This window comes from Hylobates moloch, unplaced genomic scaffold (assembly GCF_009828535.3).
Source record: "Hylobates moloch isolate HMO894 unplaced genomic scaffold, HMol_V3 SCAFFOLD_22, whole genome shotgun sequence".
NCBI classification, from domain to species: Eukaryota; Metazoa; Chordata; class Mammalia; order Primates; family Hylobatidae; genus Hylobates; species Hylobates moloch.
Window position 1 is genome coordinate 22229688 of NW_026652297.1, and position 15075 is coordinate 22244762.

General features: G+C 40.6%; 1 long non-coding RNA gene across 1 annotated transcript; it reads right to left on the minus strand.

The window, feature by feature from the left end:
• Window positions 1-1186: 1186 nt before the first annotated feature.
• On the minus strand, window positions 1187-14412 carry LOC131382293 (uncharacterized). Its single transcript, XR_009211622.1, has 3 exons — window positions 13638-14412; window positions 3497-3632; window positions 1187-1455 (listed from the first exon to the last, which is right to left on the minus strand). It is a non-coding gene; the product is annotated as an uncharacterized LOC131382293 (long non-coding RNA).
• Between the last annotated feature and the right edge of the window lie 663 nt (window positions 14413-15075).

Sequence of the window (15075 nt, forward strand, 5' to 3'; positions counted from 1 at the left end):
CTGAATTAATTAGCTTTTCTGGCAGCTGCTATCTGAGAATTAGGAATTATCCTGAGCCAGTAAATTCTAACTGATTCTTTTTTTGTGGTGTCAGATTGGATTAAAGGAAATGTTGAGGGTAAAATTAAATACTACGCTTTTCTTATTGCTTCAGTTGCCCAAAGATAAATGCTTTTCATGATGATAAATATACCATAAATTCTCATAACAATAACCGAAATTCAAATAAATAGGCTGTATAACCCCATGCGACTGTAATTTTCCTTTTATAGTCAGCTTGTTTACTGTTTATTGAAGAGAATGTCTGGTCCTTGCCTTTGAGGGATTTTAAATGCAGCATTAGTCCAGATTTTTTAAGGAAAGCCCCAAGCCAAGCACCTGTCTATATCTTTGATTGTTTTCTCTTTATTAAGAGACTACAAGGCCACAAAGTCCTTGATCCATATGATTGGGATGGGCACAGGGGTGAAATGAAAGGGAACAAGAAACATGTCAGCTAGAAGTCAGGAACCCTGGGCTCTGGCCCTGCACTTTGACGTTAACCAAGTCAATTCATCTGTTCATCTGATTTTCATCTCTTAAATAAGGAGGATTTGTAACTGCCCTACATACATCAGAAAGTGTTTGACCCATACCTGAGATATTAGGGGTGACTAATTTAAGAAGGACAGAACTTGCTTCTTAGGTTGACTCTTGGCATCACAATAGATGAGTAAGTTTGCCCAGTGACTGAAGGCCACCCATGACACCAGATTCACAAATTAAAATGACAGTAATGAGAACAAACACCAGGCATTGGCAGCCATAAGCTAAATTATTCATAAGTCACCTGCATTAAATGAAAGATAAAGTTTAACCAGCAATCACATGTCTAGATATGTAACAGCATGCTAAGTTGGAAGTTTAATATATATAATAACTGAATTTCCAAAATAAGAAAGTTCAAATTAGGTGACACAGAATGAATTAACTTCTCAAAAAATCACTGAAAATATCTGAAGTGATTGAAAGAGTTAAAAGGGAGAGAGGGTTTGTGAAGAAATATTTTTGGGGAGAGCCACTGCAGAGTTGGGAGTCTCACCCCACTTCCTCCCAAGCAGGTGAGATTCAAAGCCTCAAGCCAAGGGAGCAAAGATGTATCAGTTAGCTACTGCTGCGTAATAAATCACTCCAAAAACCAGGGGCTTTAAATAACAAGAGTTTATTTAGCTCACTGGCTGGGGGCTAGCTGTTCTAGGATGAGCTCAATTATGCATGTGGAGTTGACTGCCAGGCCAGCAAATCAGTTCTGCTGATCTTGTCTGGGCTCGTTCATGTGTCTGAGATGAATCCACTGACCCAGATTCGCTCCATGTTGTCTCTCATCCCCCAGCAGGCTAGCCTGGGTCTGTTCATACACAGTGGCAGAGGTCCAAGGAAGTGAGCAGAAGCATACAAGGACTCTTCAGGTCTAAGCTGGAAAAGGTACATCATTATTTCCACTGCACTCTATTGGCCAAAACAAGTTGTTAGATCAGCCCAGACTCAGGAAAGATTTCAACCCACCTCCAATGGGAGGATCATCAAAGACACATTGAAAAGTGGTGTGGCTACAGGAAGAATGGAGAATTGTGGCCGATTTTACAAGAGTCTTCAGGGAGTTTGAAATGGTGCAATTATGGGGGTCATTAGATTTAATTTCTTACATGTGACTGAGGAAATTTAAGGTGAGAGACTACAGCTTCCAAACTGAGTCACAGGGCAGAGAAAGGGAGGGAATCAAAGGCTGAGTTTGAGAAATAGCAGCACTGCCACCAGGTATATGTTTTTCATGAGCTAGAAGTGGGCCACCTAAGAGAGAGGACAGCTGGGAGGGGCAAATGGACTCCATCTAGATGTCTGTGCCGAAGGATCCACTCAAGATCCAGGAGTGGGGAAGGGAGTTGGATCTGGAGAAGGACTTCCCTTCCCCTCTGGAGCCATAGTTAGGACCCAACAGAAGAGCTCTATAAATCCATGAATTTACTCATCAAAGAGTTCGCTCTAAAGGCCTGACTGACTCCCAGAGTATGAAAAATCATCTTACGACATTATCAAACCAGTAAGAGCTTTTTTTCTTTTTGAGACAGTGTCTTACTCTGTCACCCAGGCTGGAATGCAGGGGCATGATCGTGGCTCACCGCAGGCTCAACCTTCTGGGTCAAATGGTCTTCCCACCTCAGCCTCCTAAGTAGCTAGGACCACAGGCTCAAGCCAACATACCCAGTTAGTTTTTGTATTTTTTTTAGAGACAGGGTTTCGCCATGTTGCCCAGGATGGTCTCCAACTCCTGGGCTCAAACGATCCTCCCACCTAGGCCTCCCAAAGTGCTGGAATTACAGGCATGAGCCACTGTGCCCAGCCAAGAACTTTCTATATCTCTTGTCCTGCATCCCTATCAGAAAAGGCCAGGGCCACTTTCTTAGCAAGTGAAGAGGAAAGATGAGGAAGAAGGAGTGGTGACCACGTCCCCTCCCAAGTTCACCTGGAGCTGTGCTACTCCACCTGGGGCTGAGAGAGGGAGGAGACTTAATTCTAAATCTAAATTCTAAAGTTTGGAGTTTGGCTGAATGTGGTGGCTCACACCCATAATCATAGCACTTTGGGAGGCTGAGGCAGATCACTTTGAGGCCAGTCCAAAGCCAACCTTGGCAACATAGTGAGACCTCACCTCTACAAAAAAATTTAAAAATTAGCTTGGCATGGTGGCATGCTCCTGTAGTCCCAGCTACCGTGAAGGCTGAGGTGGGAGCATCACTTGAACCCAGGAGTTCAAGATTAAGTGAGCTGTGATTGTGCCCCGGCACTCCAGCCTGGGTGACAGAGTGAGACCTTGTCTCAAAATAAATAAAGTTTAGAGTTTTGACTATTCCATGATTCTGGGCAACCTCACTAGCAAAGTAAGCCTATTTGTATAAATAAGACTGTCTAGTACCTAAGTATGAGCAGAAAAGTCACACCAGAGTTTTCATCCCAGGCAGGGTTAAAGCTTCTCCCACAGTGAGTACAGTTTAAAGAGATGGGGAGAAAAAAGATAAGTTGGACTTGTATTGTAGCCTATATACCAATGTGTTCACAGTATCAGTTATAGGTATTCATATATTATGCTTCTCTGCTGTGACAGAAATTATTGTAGAGTGCTTGGTAGCACTGCATACAGTGGAATGTGTACTATACATATTTCCTGTTACTAATATTTTTGCTTGTTTTGTGTAAACTTCAGTCTCTCCAACTCTGCTGTTTCAGAATAGTGACTTCCAAATTTTCTATAGAATAGTAAAATATCAGAAAAATGTATTTAGCATCACTACTAATCAAGGAGAGGTAAGTAAAAACAAAATACCATTTTTCATCTATGAAATAGGCAAAGGTTAAAAAACAATAATGCTCAGAGTTAGAGCAAGTGCTATGGAAGGAAAGTACAATATACTCCAGAAGGGAATGTGAGTTAACACTGTATTTTGGAAAAGCAACTTACAATATGCATCAGGAACCTTGAAAATATTTCTGACTCTTTGATGTAGCCATCCCACATGTAAAATGCATTCCAGGAAATAGTCAGAGAGATACGCAAAGGTGTATGTGTAGCAGAAACCTGGAAACAACTTCAATACCTATCAATAGGAGTGATTGATTAAATAATTACTTCATGCACTAGAATAATTTACAGCTGTTAAAAATATGTCATAGCAAATTATCGCATTAGATGGAAAAATACAATGCTTTTAAAGCAAGATACTATAGTGCATTTATAAACATGAAAGAAAATGTATGAAAATGTTAACAATGCATATCTCTGGGAAATAGAAATAATGGCAACTTTTTTTTCTTTTTCATTTAATTTTCTAAATTGTCTACAAAGAGTATACACTGCATTTGTTTTTTTTTTGTTTTTTTTGTTTTTTTTTAGAAAAAGAACTTACTTTATTAATGATGGAATATGATATATTCTTTTTTTTTTTTACAGTTTTTTTTATTTTATTTTATTATACTTTAGGTTTTAGGGTACATGTGCACAATGTGCAGGTTTGTTACATATGTATCCATGTGCCATGTTGATTTCCTGCACCCATTAGCTCGTCATTTAGCATTAGGTATATCTCCTAATGCTGTCCCCGCCCCCCCCCCCACCCCCCACCCCACAACAGTACCCGGAATGTGATGTTCCCCTTCCTGTGTCCATGAGTTCTCATTGTTCAATTCCCACCTATGAGTGAGAACATGCGGTGTTTGGTTTTTTGTCCTTGCAATAGTTTACTGAGAATGATGTTTTCCAGTTTCATCCATGTCCCTACAAAGGATACGAACTCATCATTTTTTATGGCTGCATAGTATTCCATGGTGTATATGTGCCACATTTTCTTAATCCAGTCTATTGTTGTTGGACATTTGGGTTGGTTCCAAGTCTTTGCTATTGTGAATAGTGCCACAATAAACATACATGTGCATGTGTCTTTATAGCAGCATGATTTATAGTCCTTTGGGTATATACCCAGTAATGGGATGGCTGGGTCAAATGGTATTTCTAGTTCTAGATCCCTGAGGAATCGCCACACTGACTTCCACAATGGTTGAACTAGTTTACAGTCCCACCAACAGTGTAAAAGTGTTCCTATTTCTCCACATCCTCTCCAGCACCTGTTGTTTCCTGATTTTTTAATGATGGCCATTCTAACTGGTGTGAGATGGTATCTCACTGTGGTTTTGATTTGCATTTCTCTGATGGCCAGTGATGATGAGCATTTCTTCATGTGTTTTCTGGCTGCATAAATGTCTTCTTTTGAGAAGTGTCTGTTCATGTCCTTTGCCCACTTTTTGATGGGGTTGTTTGTTTTTTTCTTGTAAATTTGTTTGAGTTCATTGTAGATTCTGGATATTAGCCCTTTGTCAGATGAGTAGGTTGCAAAAATTTTCTCCCATTCTGTAGGTTGCCTGTTCACTCTGATGGTAGTTTCTTTTGCTGTGCAGAAGCTCTTTAGTTTAATTAGATCCCATTTGTCAATTTTGGCTTTTGTTGCCATTGCTTTTGGTGTTTTAGACATGAAGTCCTTGCCCACGCCTATGTCCTGAATGGTATTGCCTAGGTTTTCTTGTAGGATTTTAATGGTTTAGGTCTAACATTTAAGTCTTTAATCCATCTTGAATTAATTTTTGTATAAGGTGTAAGGAAGGGATCCAGTTTCAGCTTTCTACATATGGCTAGCCAGTTTTCCCAGCACCATTTATTAAATAGGGAATCCTTTCCCCATTTCTTGTTTTTGTCAGGTTTGTCAAAGATCAAATAGTTGTAGATATGCGGCATCATTTCTGAGGGCTCTGTTCTGTTCCATTGATCTATATCTCTGTTGTGGTACCAGTACCATGCTGTTTTGGTTACTGTAGCCTTGTAGTATAGTTTGAAGTCAGGTAGCGTGATGCCTCCAGCTTTCTTCTTTTGGCTTAGGATTGACTTGGCAATGCGGGCTCTTTTTTGGTTCCATATGAACTTTAAAGTAGTTTTTTCCAATTCTGTGAAGAAAGTCATTGGTAGCTTGTTGGGGATGGCATTGAATCTATAAATTATTTTGGGCAGTATGGCCATTTTCACGATATTGATTCTTCCAACCCATGAGCATGGAATGTTCTTCCATTTGTTTGTATCCTCTTTGATTTCATTGAGCAGTGGTTTGTAGTTCTCCTTGAAGAGGTCCTTCACATCCCTTGTAAGTTGGATTCCTAGGTATTTTATTCTCTTTGAAGCAATTGTGAATGGGAGTTCACTCATGATTTGGCTCTCTGTTTGTCTGTGATTGGTGTACAAGAATGCTTGTGATTTTTGTACATTGATTTTGTATCCTGAGACTTTGCTGAAGTTGCTAATCAGCTTAAGGAGATTTTGGGCTGAGACAATGGGATTTTCTAGATATACAATCATGTCATCTGCAAACAGGGACAGTTTGACTTCCTCTTTTCCTAATTGAATACCTTTATTTCCTTCTCCTGCCTGATTGCTCTGGCCAGAACTTCCAGCACTATGTTGAATAGGAGCGGTGAGAGAGGGCATCCCTGTCTTGTGCCAGTTTTCAGAGGGAATGCTTCCAGTTTTTGCCCATTCAATATGATATTGGCTGTGGGTTTGTCGTATATAGCTCTTATTATTTTGAGATACGTCCCATCAATACCTAATTTATTGAGAGTTTTTAGCATGAAGCGTTGTTGAATTTTCTCAAAGGCCTTTTCTGCATCTATTGAGATAATCATGTGGTTTTTGTCTTTGGTTCTGTTTATATGCTGGATTACATTTATTGATTTGCGTATGTTGAACCAGCCTTGCATCCCAGGGATGAAGCCCACTTGATCATGGTGGATAAGCTTTTTGATGTGCTGCTGGATTCGGTTTGCCAGTATTTTATTGAGGATTTTTGCATCAATGTTCATCAAGGATATTGGTCTAAAATTCTCTTTTTTGGTTGTGTCTCTGCCTGGCTTTGGTATCAGGATGATGCTGGCTTCATAAAATGTGTTAGGGAGGATTCCCTCTTTTTCTATCTATTGGAATAGTTTCAGAAGGAATGGTACCAGTTCCTCCTTGTACCTCTGGTAGAATTCAGCTGTGAATCCATCAGGTCCTGGACTCTTTTTGGTTGGTAAGCTATTGATTATTGCCACAATTTCAGAACCTGTTATTGGTCTATTCAGAGATTCAACTTCTTCCTGGTTTAGTCTTGGGAGGGTGTATTTGTCGAGGAATTTATCCATTTCTTCTAGATTTTCTAGTTTATATGCATAGAGGTGTTTGTAGTATTCTCTGATGGTAGATTGTATTTCTGTGGGATTGGTGGTGATATCCCCTTTTTCATTTTTCATTGCGTCTATTTGATTCTTCTCTCTTTTCTTCTTTATTAGTCTTGCTAGCGGTCTATCAATTTTGTTGATCTTCTCAAAAAACCAGCTCCTGGATTCATTAATTTTTTGAAGGGTTTTTTGTGTCTCTATTTCCTTCAGTTCTGCTCTGATTTTAGTTATTTCCAGCCTTCTGCTAGCTTTTGAATGTGTTTGCTCTTGCTTTTCTAGTTCTTTTAATTGTGATGTTAGGGTGTCAATTTTGGATCTTTCCTGTTTTCTCTTGTGGGCATTTAGTGCTATAAATTTCCCTCTACACACTGCTTTGAATGTGTCCCAGAGATTCTGGTAGGTTGTGTCTTTGTTCTCGTTGGTTTCAAAGAACATCTTTATTTCTGCCTTCATTTCATTATGTACCCAATAGTCATTCAGGAGCAGGTTGTTCAGTTTCCATGTAGTTGAGTGGTTTTGAGTGAGTTTCTTAATCCTGAGTTCTAGTTTGATTCCACTGTGGTCTAAGAGACAGTTTGTTATAATTTGTGTTGTTTTACATTTGCTGAGGAGAGCTTTACTTCCAACTATGTGGTCAATTTTGGAATAGGTGTGGTGTGGTGCTGAAAAAAATGTATATTCTGTTGATTTGGGGTGGAGAGTTCTGTAGATGTCTATTAGGTCCACTTTGTGCAGAGCTGAGTTCAATTCCTGGATATCCTTGTTAACTTTCTGTCTAGATGGTCTGTCTAATGTTGACAGTGGGGTGTTAAAATCTCCCATTATTATTGTGTGGGAGTTTAAGTCCCTTTGTAGGTCACTCAGGACTTGCTTTATGAATCTGGGTGCTCCTGTGTTGGGTGCATATATATTTAGGATAGTTAGCTCTTCTTGTTGAATTGATCCCTTTACCATTATGTAATGGCCTTCTTTGTCTCTTTTGATCTTTGTTGGTTTAAAGTCTATTTTGTCAGAGACTAGGATTGCAACCCCTGCCTTTCTTTGTTTTCCATTTGCTTGATAGATCTTCCTCCATCCCTTTATTTTGAGTCTATGTGTGTCTCTGCACATGAGATGGGTTTCCTGAATACAGCACACTGATGGGTCCTGACTCCTTATCCAGTTTGCCAGTCTGTGTCTTTTAATTGGAGCATTTAGCCCATTTACATTTAACGTTAATATTGTTATGTGTGAATCTGATCCTGTCATTATGATGTTAGTTGGTTATTTTGCTCATTAGTTGATGCAGTTTCTTCCTAGCCTCGATGGTCTTTACAATTTGGCATGTTTTTGCAGTGGCTGGTACCGGTTGTTCCTTTCCATGTTTAGTGCTTCCTTCAGGAGCTCTTTTAGGGCAGGCCTGGTGGTGACAAAATCACTCAGCGTTTGCTTGTCTGTAAAGTATTTTATTTCTCCTTCACTTATGAAGCTTAGTTTGGCTGGATAGGAAATTCTGGGTTGAAAATTCTTTTCTTTAAGAATGTTGAATATCGATCAACTGGAAGAAAGGGTATCGCAGATGGAAGATGAAATGAATGAAATGAAGAGAGAAGGGAAGTCTAGAGAAAAAAGAATAAAAAGAAATGAACAAAGCCTCCAAGAAATTTGGGACTACGTGAAACGACCAAACCTACGTCTGATTGGTGTACCTGAAAATGACGGGGAGAGTGGAACCAAGTTGGAAAACACTCTGCAAGATATTATCCAGGAGAACTTCCCCAATCTAGCAAGGCAGGCCAACATTCAGATTCAGGAAATACAGAGAACGCCACAAAGATACTCCTCGAGAAGAGCAACTCCAAGACACATAATTATCAGATTCACCAAAGTTGAAATGAAGGAAAAAATGTTAAGGGCAGCCAGAGAGAAAGGTCGGGTTACCCACAAAGGGAAGCCCATCAGGCTACACTGCATTTGTTAACAGGAAAAGGCATTGTATCTGTGAGCCTCATCCACATTGTCGGGCAGATACCTAGAATTGGAATTGCTGGGTGTATGTACATTAAGCTTCAGCAGATACTGTCAGTTTCCAAAAAAATATACAGTAAATATGGCATATTTTTCTTAATTACTGTTTTTTTTAGAAGTTTAACACAAAATTTACACTCCCACCAGCAGGGTATGTGGATGGCTATTGCTCCACGCCCATGTCAGCACTTGGTATTATCGGGTTGTTCATTTCATTTTCATTTCATTTCCGTTCTGGTGGGTGCATGGAAGTGGAGGTGTCACATAGCAGCACCAAGCAAACCTGGGCAAGAGGGGCTCCTGCTTTGTGCCTCACACTCACTCCAGAGAGCCTCACATTTCTTCCTAACACTGTCAAGGCCTCAGGGAACCATTTCTCCGTATTTCTGGCCCTCTGTCCTCAACAAAATGTAACTCTGGCCAATTATCATGAAGGTGTGTGGGTTGTGCCACAGCCAACATCAGAGGCTGGCACTGCTTTGAGAGCTGACAAGGACTAGAGTGGAGGAAGCACTTAGCAAGGGAAAATACAAATTAATTAACTTGTTAAATCCACTCTCTCCTGTGGCATGGATGCAATAGATTCTTGCATATTGGAGTTCCATTTCCCAATCATAGCAAGCACCATTTTCTTGCTTTTCTTCGTGTTCTAATTCTGGTCCTGGAGGTAGTCATGAATCACAGCTGAAGAACACTTAGTCATGTTAGCCAACCAATGACCTTTTTCAATTTGCATCCGTGCAAGTCTACACCAGGGCTTCGCAATCTTCACATTATTGACATTTGGGGCCAGATAAATCTTGCGTGTGTCTGTCCTGTGTATTGTAGAATGTTTAGCAGAATCCCTGGCTTCTATGCACTTAGATGTCAACAGGACCACCATCCTTAATGTGACAATCAAAAATGTCTCCAAATGTTGCCAAATGTTTCTTGTGGGGCAAACTTGCCCCCAGTTGAGAATGACTGATCTAGACATAAAAAAACATGATCTGGGATACTGGTCCTTTCCAGAAACAACTAGGTGGACATTGAATGCTGAAATTGTAGATATTTAATTTATAAAAAATTTAATAATATTTAATTATTTTAAAAAATTAAAATTTCTTGGCTTTAATTAAATAATTCTTATTTAGAATTTTGATAGTCAATACTTACAAATTTTAGCTTGACTTTTAATTTTAATACTTTTAAAACTTTTAAGAGAAATAAATTTTTGAAAACATACCAAAAAGTTATTTTAATTTTTCATTTTTACATTTGTTTTCATTTAAATTTTTGATAAAAATTAATAAAATTGAATATATCTTTAAGATATATTTTAATCCTTTAGATTATTATCAAATAAATTAAAATTATGTGAAAGTATTGATTACAACATAGCGATTTTGCTAAAATGAGGCAAGAAGAGTAACTTATGGAATAAGTACATATCACTTATGAATTATTATTTATTTACTATTCACCCAAATACCACAGGCCCATTAACGGAACACACAGATGTGCAAATATTAATTCAATTCAGTCTTCTTTGATATTTTAATGACTTTGTCATATAAAAACTGTAGCTTTATATTTGCAATGTTGTCATTATGAAGGTATATTTGTTAAAGCAAGAGGATAAAACTTTTAAATCAGTTTTTCTAGGTCGATGGATAGCATTTAAATACTTAGCTGTAATATTTAGCATTAGATTTAATTAAAATCTAATTTTAAAATCTAATCTAAAAATCTAATACTAAACAGATTAATAAATTAGATTTAAGATTTTGCGTTAGAGTAGTGTGTGGCCTACAATTCTCACTCCCACCCCAAGCCACATAATGGCGGGGACAGGCTCTTCTTGTGGTCTTAATTTGCATCTTTCTGATTACAAGTGAATTTGAACGCCTTTTTTGTTTACTGGTCACTTGGATTTCCTCTCTTGTGGCATATCGGATGAAGACATTTACGTATTTTCCCATTATGTTTTCTGCCCTTTTAAAATTGATTTGTTGACTTTATGTATTCTGAATGTGAACCCTGATAATGGTTTGGCTCTGAGTCCCCACCCAAATCTCAACTTGAACTGTACTCCCATAATTCCCACATGTTGTGGGAGGACCTAGTGGGAGATAATTGAATCATGGGGACAGTTTCCCCCATACTGTTCTCGTGGTAGTGAATAAGTCTCACGAGATCTGATGGTTCTATCAGGGGTTTCCGCTTTTGCATCTTCCTCGTTTTCTCTTGCTACCACCATGTAAGAAGTGCCTTTCACCTCCCGCCATGATTCTGAGGCCTCCTCAGCCACATGGAACTGTAAGTCCCGTTGAACCTCTTTTTCTTCTCAGTCTCAGGTATGTCTTTATCAGCAGTGTGAAAACAAACTAATACAGTTAATTGTACCAGTAGAATGGGGTGCTGCTGAAAAGATACCTGAAAATGTGGAAGCGACTTTGGAACTGGGTAACAGGCAGAGGTTGGAACAGTTTGGAGGGCCCAGAAGAAGACAGAAAAATGTGGGAAATTGTGGAACTTCTAGAGACTTGTTGAATGGCTTTGCCCAAAATGCTGCTAGTGATAGGGACAATAAGGCCCAGGCTGAGGTGGTCTCAGATGGAGATGCAGAACTTCTTGGGAACTGGAGTAAAGATGACTCTTGTTTTGTTTTAGCAAAGAGACTGGTGGCATTTTGCCCCTGCCCTAGAGATTTGTGGAACTTTGAACTTGAGAGAGATGATTTAGGATATCTGATGGAAGAAATTTCTAAGAAGCAAAGCATTCGAGATGTGACTTGGGTGTTGTTAAAGGCATTCAGTTTTATAAGGGAAGCAGAGAATAAAAGTGTGAAAAATGTGCAGTCTGACAATGTGATAGAAAAGAAAAACCTATTTTCTGAGGAGAAGTTCAAGCTGTGCTATAAAAATTTGTATAAGTAATAAGGAGCCAAATGTTAATCCACAAGACAATGGGGGAAATGTCTCCAGGGCATGTCAGAGGTCTTCACCACAGCCCCTCCAATCACAGGCATGGAGGCCTAGGAGAATGTGGTTTCGTGGGCTGGGCCCAGTGTCTGTGTGCTGTGTACAGTCTAGGGACTTGGTGCCCTGCATCCTAGCCACTCCAGCTATGACTAAACGGGGCCAAGGTACATCTCAGGCTATTGCTTCAGAAAGTGGAAGCCTCAAGCCTTGGCAGCTTCCATGTGGTGCGGAGCCTGTGAGTGCACAGAAGTCAAGAATTGAGGTTTGGGAACTTCCACCTAGCTTTCAGAAGAGGTGTGGAAACGCCTGGATGCCCAGGCAAAAGTTTGCTGCAGGGGCGGGGCCCTCATCGAGAACCTCTGCTAGGGCAGTGCAGAGGGGAACTGTGGGGTTGGTGTCCCCACACAGAGTCCCTACTGGGACACTGCCTAGTGGAGCTGTGAGAAGAGGCCACTGTCCTCCGGACCCCAGAATGGTAGATCCACTGACAGCCTGCACCATGAGCCTGGAAAAGACACTCAGGGCCAGCCCATGAAGGCATCCAGGAGTGGGGCTATACCCTGAAAAGCCTCACGGGCAGAGCTGCCCAAGACCATAGGAACCCACCTCTTACATTAGCGTGACCTGAATGTGAGACCTGGAGTCAAAGGGGATCACTTTGGAACTTTAAAATTTGCCTGCACCCCTGGATTTTGGACTTGCATGGGCCCTGTAAACCCTTTGTTTTGGCCAATTTCTCACATTTGGAATGACTGTATTTACCCAATACCTGTACCCCCATTGTATCTAGCAAGTAACTCGCTTGCTTTTGATTTTTCAGGCTCGTAGGCAGAAGGGACTTGCCTTGTCTCAAATGAGACTTTGGACTGTGGACTTTTGGGTTAAGGTTGAAATGAGTTAAGACTTTGGGGGAGTGTTGGGAAGGCATGATCGGTTTTGAAATGTGAGAACATGAGATTTGGAGGGGCCAGGGGCAGAATGATATGGTTTGGTTCTGTGTCCCCACTCAAATCTCATCTTGAATTGTACTCCCATAATTCCCACGTGTTGTGGGAGGGACAGAGTGGGAGATAATTGAATCATGGGGGTGGTTCCCTCATACTGTTCTTGTGGTAGTGAGTAAGTCTCACGAGGTCTGATGGTTTTATCAGGGGTTTATGCTTTTGCATCCCTCTCATTTTCTCTTGCCACTGTGGTGTAAGAAGTGCCTTTTGCCTCCTGCCATGATTCTGGCCTCCCCAAGCCACTTGGCTATGTATTTATCAGCAGTATGAAAACGGACTAATACAAGCCCTTTCTTGATTTATGTCTCGCACACACACCCCACCCCACTCTGTGACCTGAATTTTCTTCTCTGAACAGTGTATTTTGAAGAACCGATGCTCTCAATTTTAATGTAGTCCTGTGTATTAATCCTTCCCTTCATTTTTAGTGTTTTTTTGGGGTTCTGCCTAAGAAATATTTTCCTCACTTCAAGGTCAGAAAGATATTCTCCTGTGTCATCTTTTATAAGTTTCATTGCTTTCCTTTCTCTCATGATTCTGTGATCCACCTGGAATAGATTTTGGGGTATGGTGTGCAGTAAGGCGTAGAGCTTCATTTTTTTACATAAAGCAACCCAAAATATTTTACAGATAAATTATTAGAATCAATAGGGGAATATGGTGAAGTTGCCAAGAGCAATATACAAAGGAACATATTTCTATGTTCCAACATTAGAAAAATTGTTTTTATAGATACCATTAATAATATCAAAAACATCAAATATCTAGGAGTAAATCTAATGAAAGTTAAGAAGACTCTTACATAGAAAACTATGTAACATGACTGAGAGAAATGAAAGAAGCCTACATAGATGGGAGAGGGGGGCTGTACCACAGTTATGGAGGCTGACCGAGGGTCTCCTTGCTTCTTCCTTCCAAACCACCTCTCCACTGTGGTATAGATTTCATTCCGCAGAGACCTCAGCAGGGGCTGTTCCCCTTCCCTGGTCTTCCCTCGATTCCCCTCCAATCTACCCTGTTTTCTTTTCTATTCTCTTTAGCCCTTCCCATTGTGAGATGGTAATGTTGGTCAAAAGGAGTGCTGGTCACCAAGGCTACTTAGGAAAAGGGTCATAAGTGCTTTTAGGAAGCAGGGGGTGTGCAGGACCAAGGAAGCAGTCAGGGGTAAGACAACAGGAAATAAATAGCAGGGCTGGTGGTAAACTCCTCGAGAGCATATGCCTACACTAAATTTGAAAAAAAAAAAAATTTTAAAGCCATTTTGATCAAACAAATATTTGTAGACTAGACTGAGCCCACAAGCTGCTGGGTCTTAAAAATCTCTCCAGGTGAGTCTAATGAGCTAATCTGAGAGACACACAAGACCAGTAGAAGGGCTGTGTATTAGTCAGGGTCCCCAAAGAAATAGAACCAATAAGGTTCATGTGTGTGCACATGTGTGTGTGTGTGTACACAGGCATGTGTGTAAAATAAGGAACTGACTCACATGATTATGGAGGCTGCCAAGCCCTAAGATCTGCAGAGCAAGTCAGCAAGCCAGAGTCCCAGGACAGCCGATGGTGTAGTTTCAGTCCAAATGCCAGCAGGTTCAAAAACACAGAAGAGCCAAGGTTTCTATTTGAGTCCAAAGTCAAGAAAATACTGAAGTCCCGGTTTGAAGGCAGCCAGGCAAGGGGGATTGTCTCTTCCATGGGAGAAGGGTCAGCTTCTTTCTTTTGTGCAGGCCTTCAACTGATCAGATGAGGCTCACCCACATTAGTGAGGGCAGTCTGCTTGACTCAGTTTACTGATTTAAATGCTCATCTCATCCAAAAACACCCTCACGAAAACATCCAAAATAATGTTTGACCAAATGTCTGGGCACCCTGTGGCCCAGCCAAGTTGACACAAAAAATTAACTACCACAAGCTGTTTTTAACCAGCCTTACCCATCAGACTCTCCTCAAGAACATTCTCAAAATGGAGTCTCTGTTCCAACACTGGAGTATCTGACTGGTCAGAAATGGAGTGGGGCCTACAGAAGTGTGTTTTGCTTTCAAGTTAAAGGCTCAGCATAAACTGGGATGGGAGGCAGGAGTCAAATCTATATTTATAAATGGGCTGATGTCTGCACAGCACTTCCTAAAGCTGAGGAGCAGAAGCCAGGGGACTCCCCACTAACAGCTTACCCCTGGAATGAACTGGGAATGGAAAACCCAAAGACAGATGATCGTAGCCACAATTTACAGAGCTGAGGACAGAACAGAGTTGGGAAGTGGGCCACAGAGGGACTGCTTTTGGGAGGGCAGAGCTGTGGGCCAAGAAGGTGG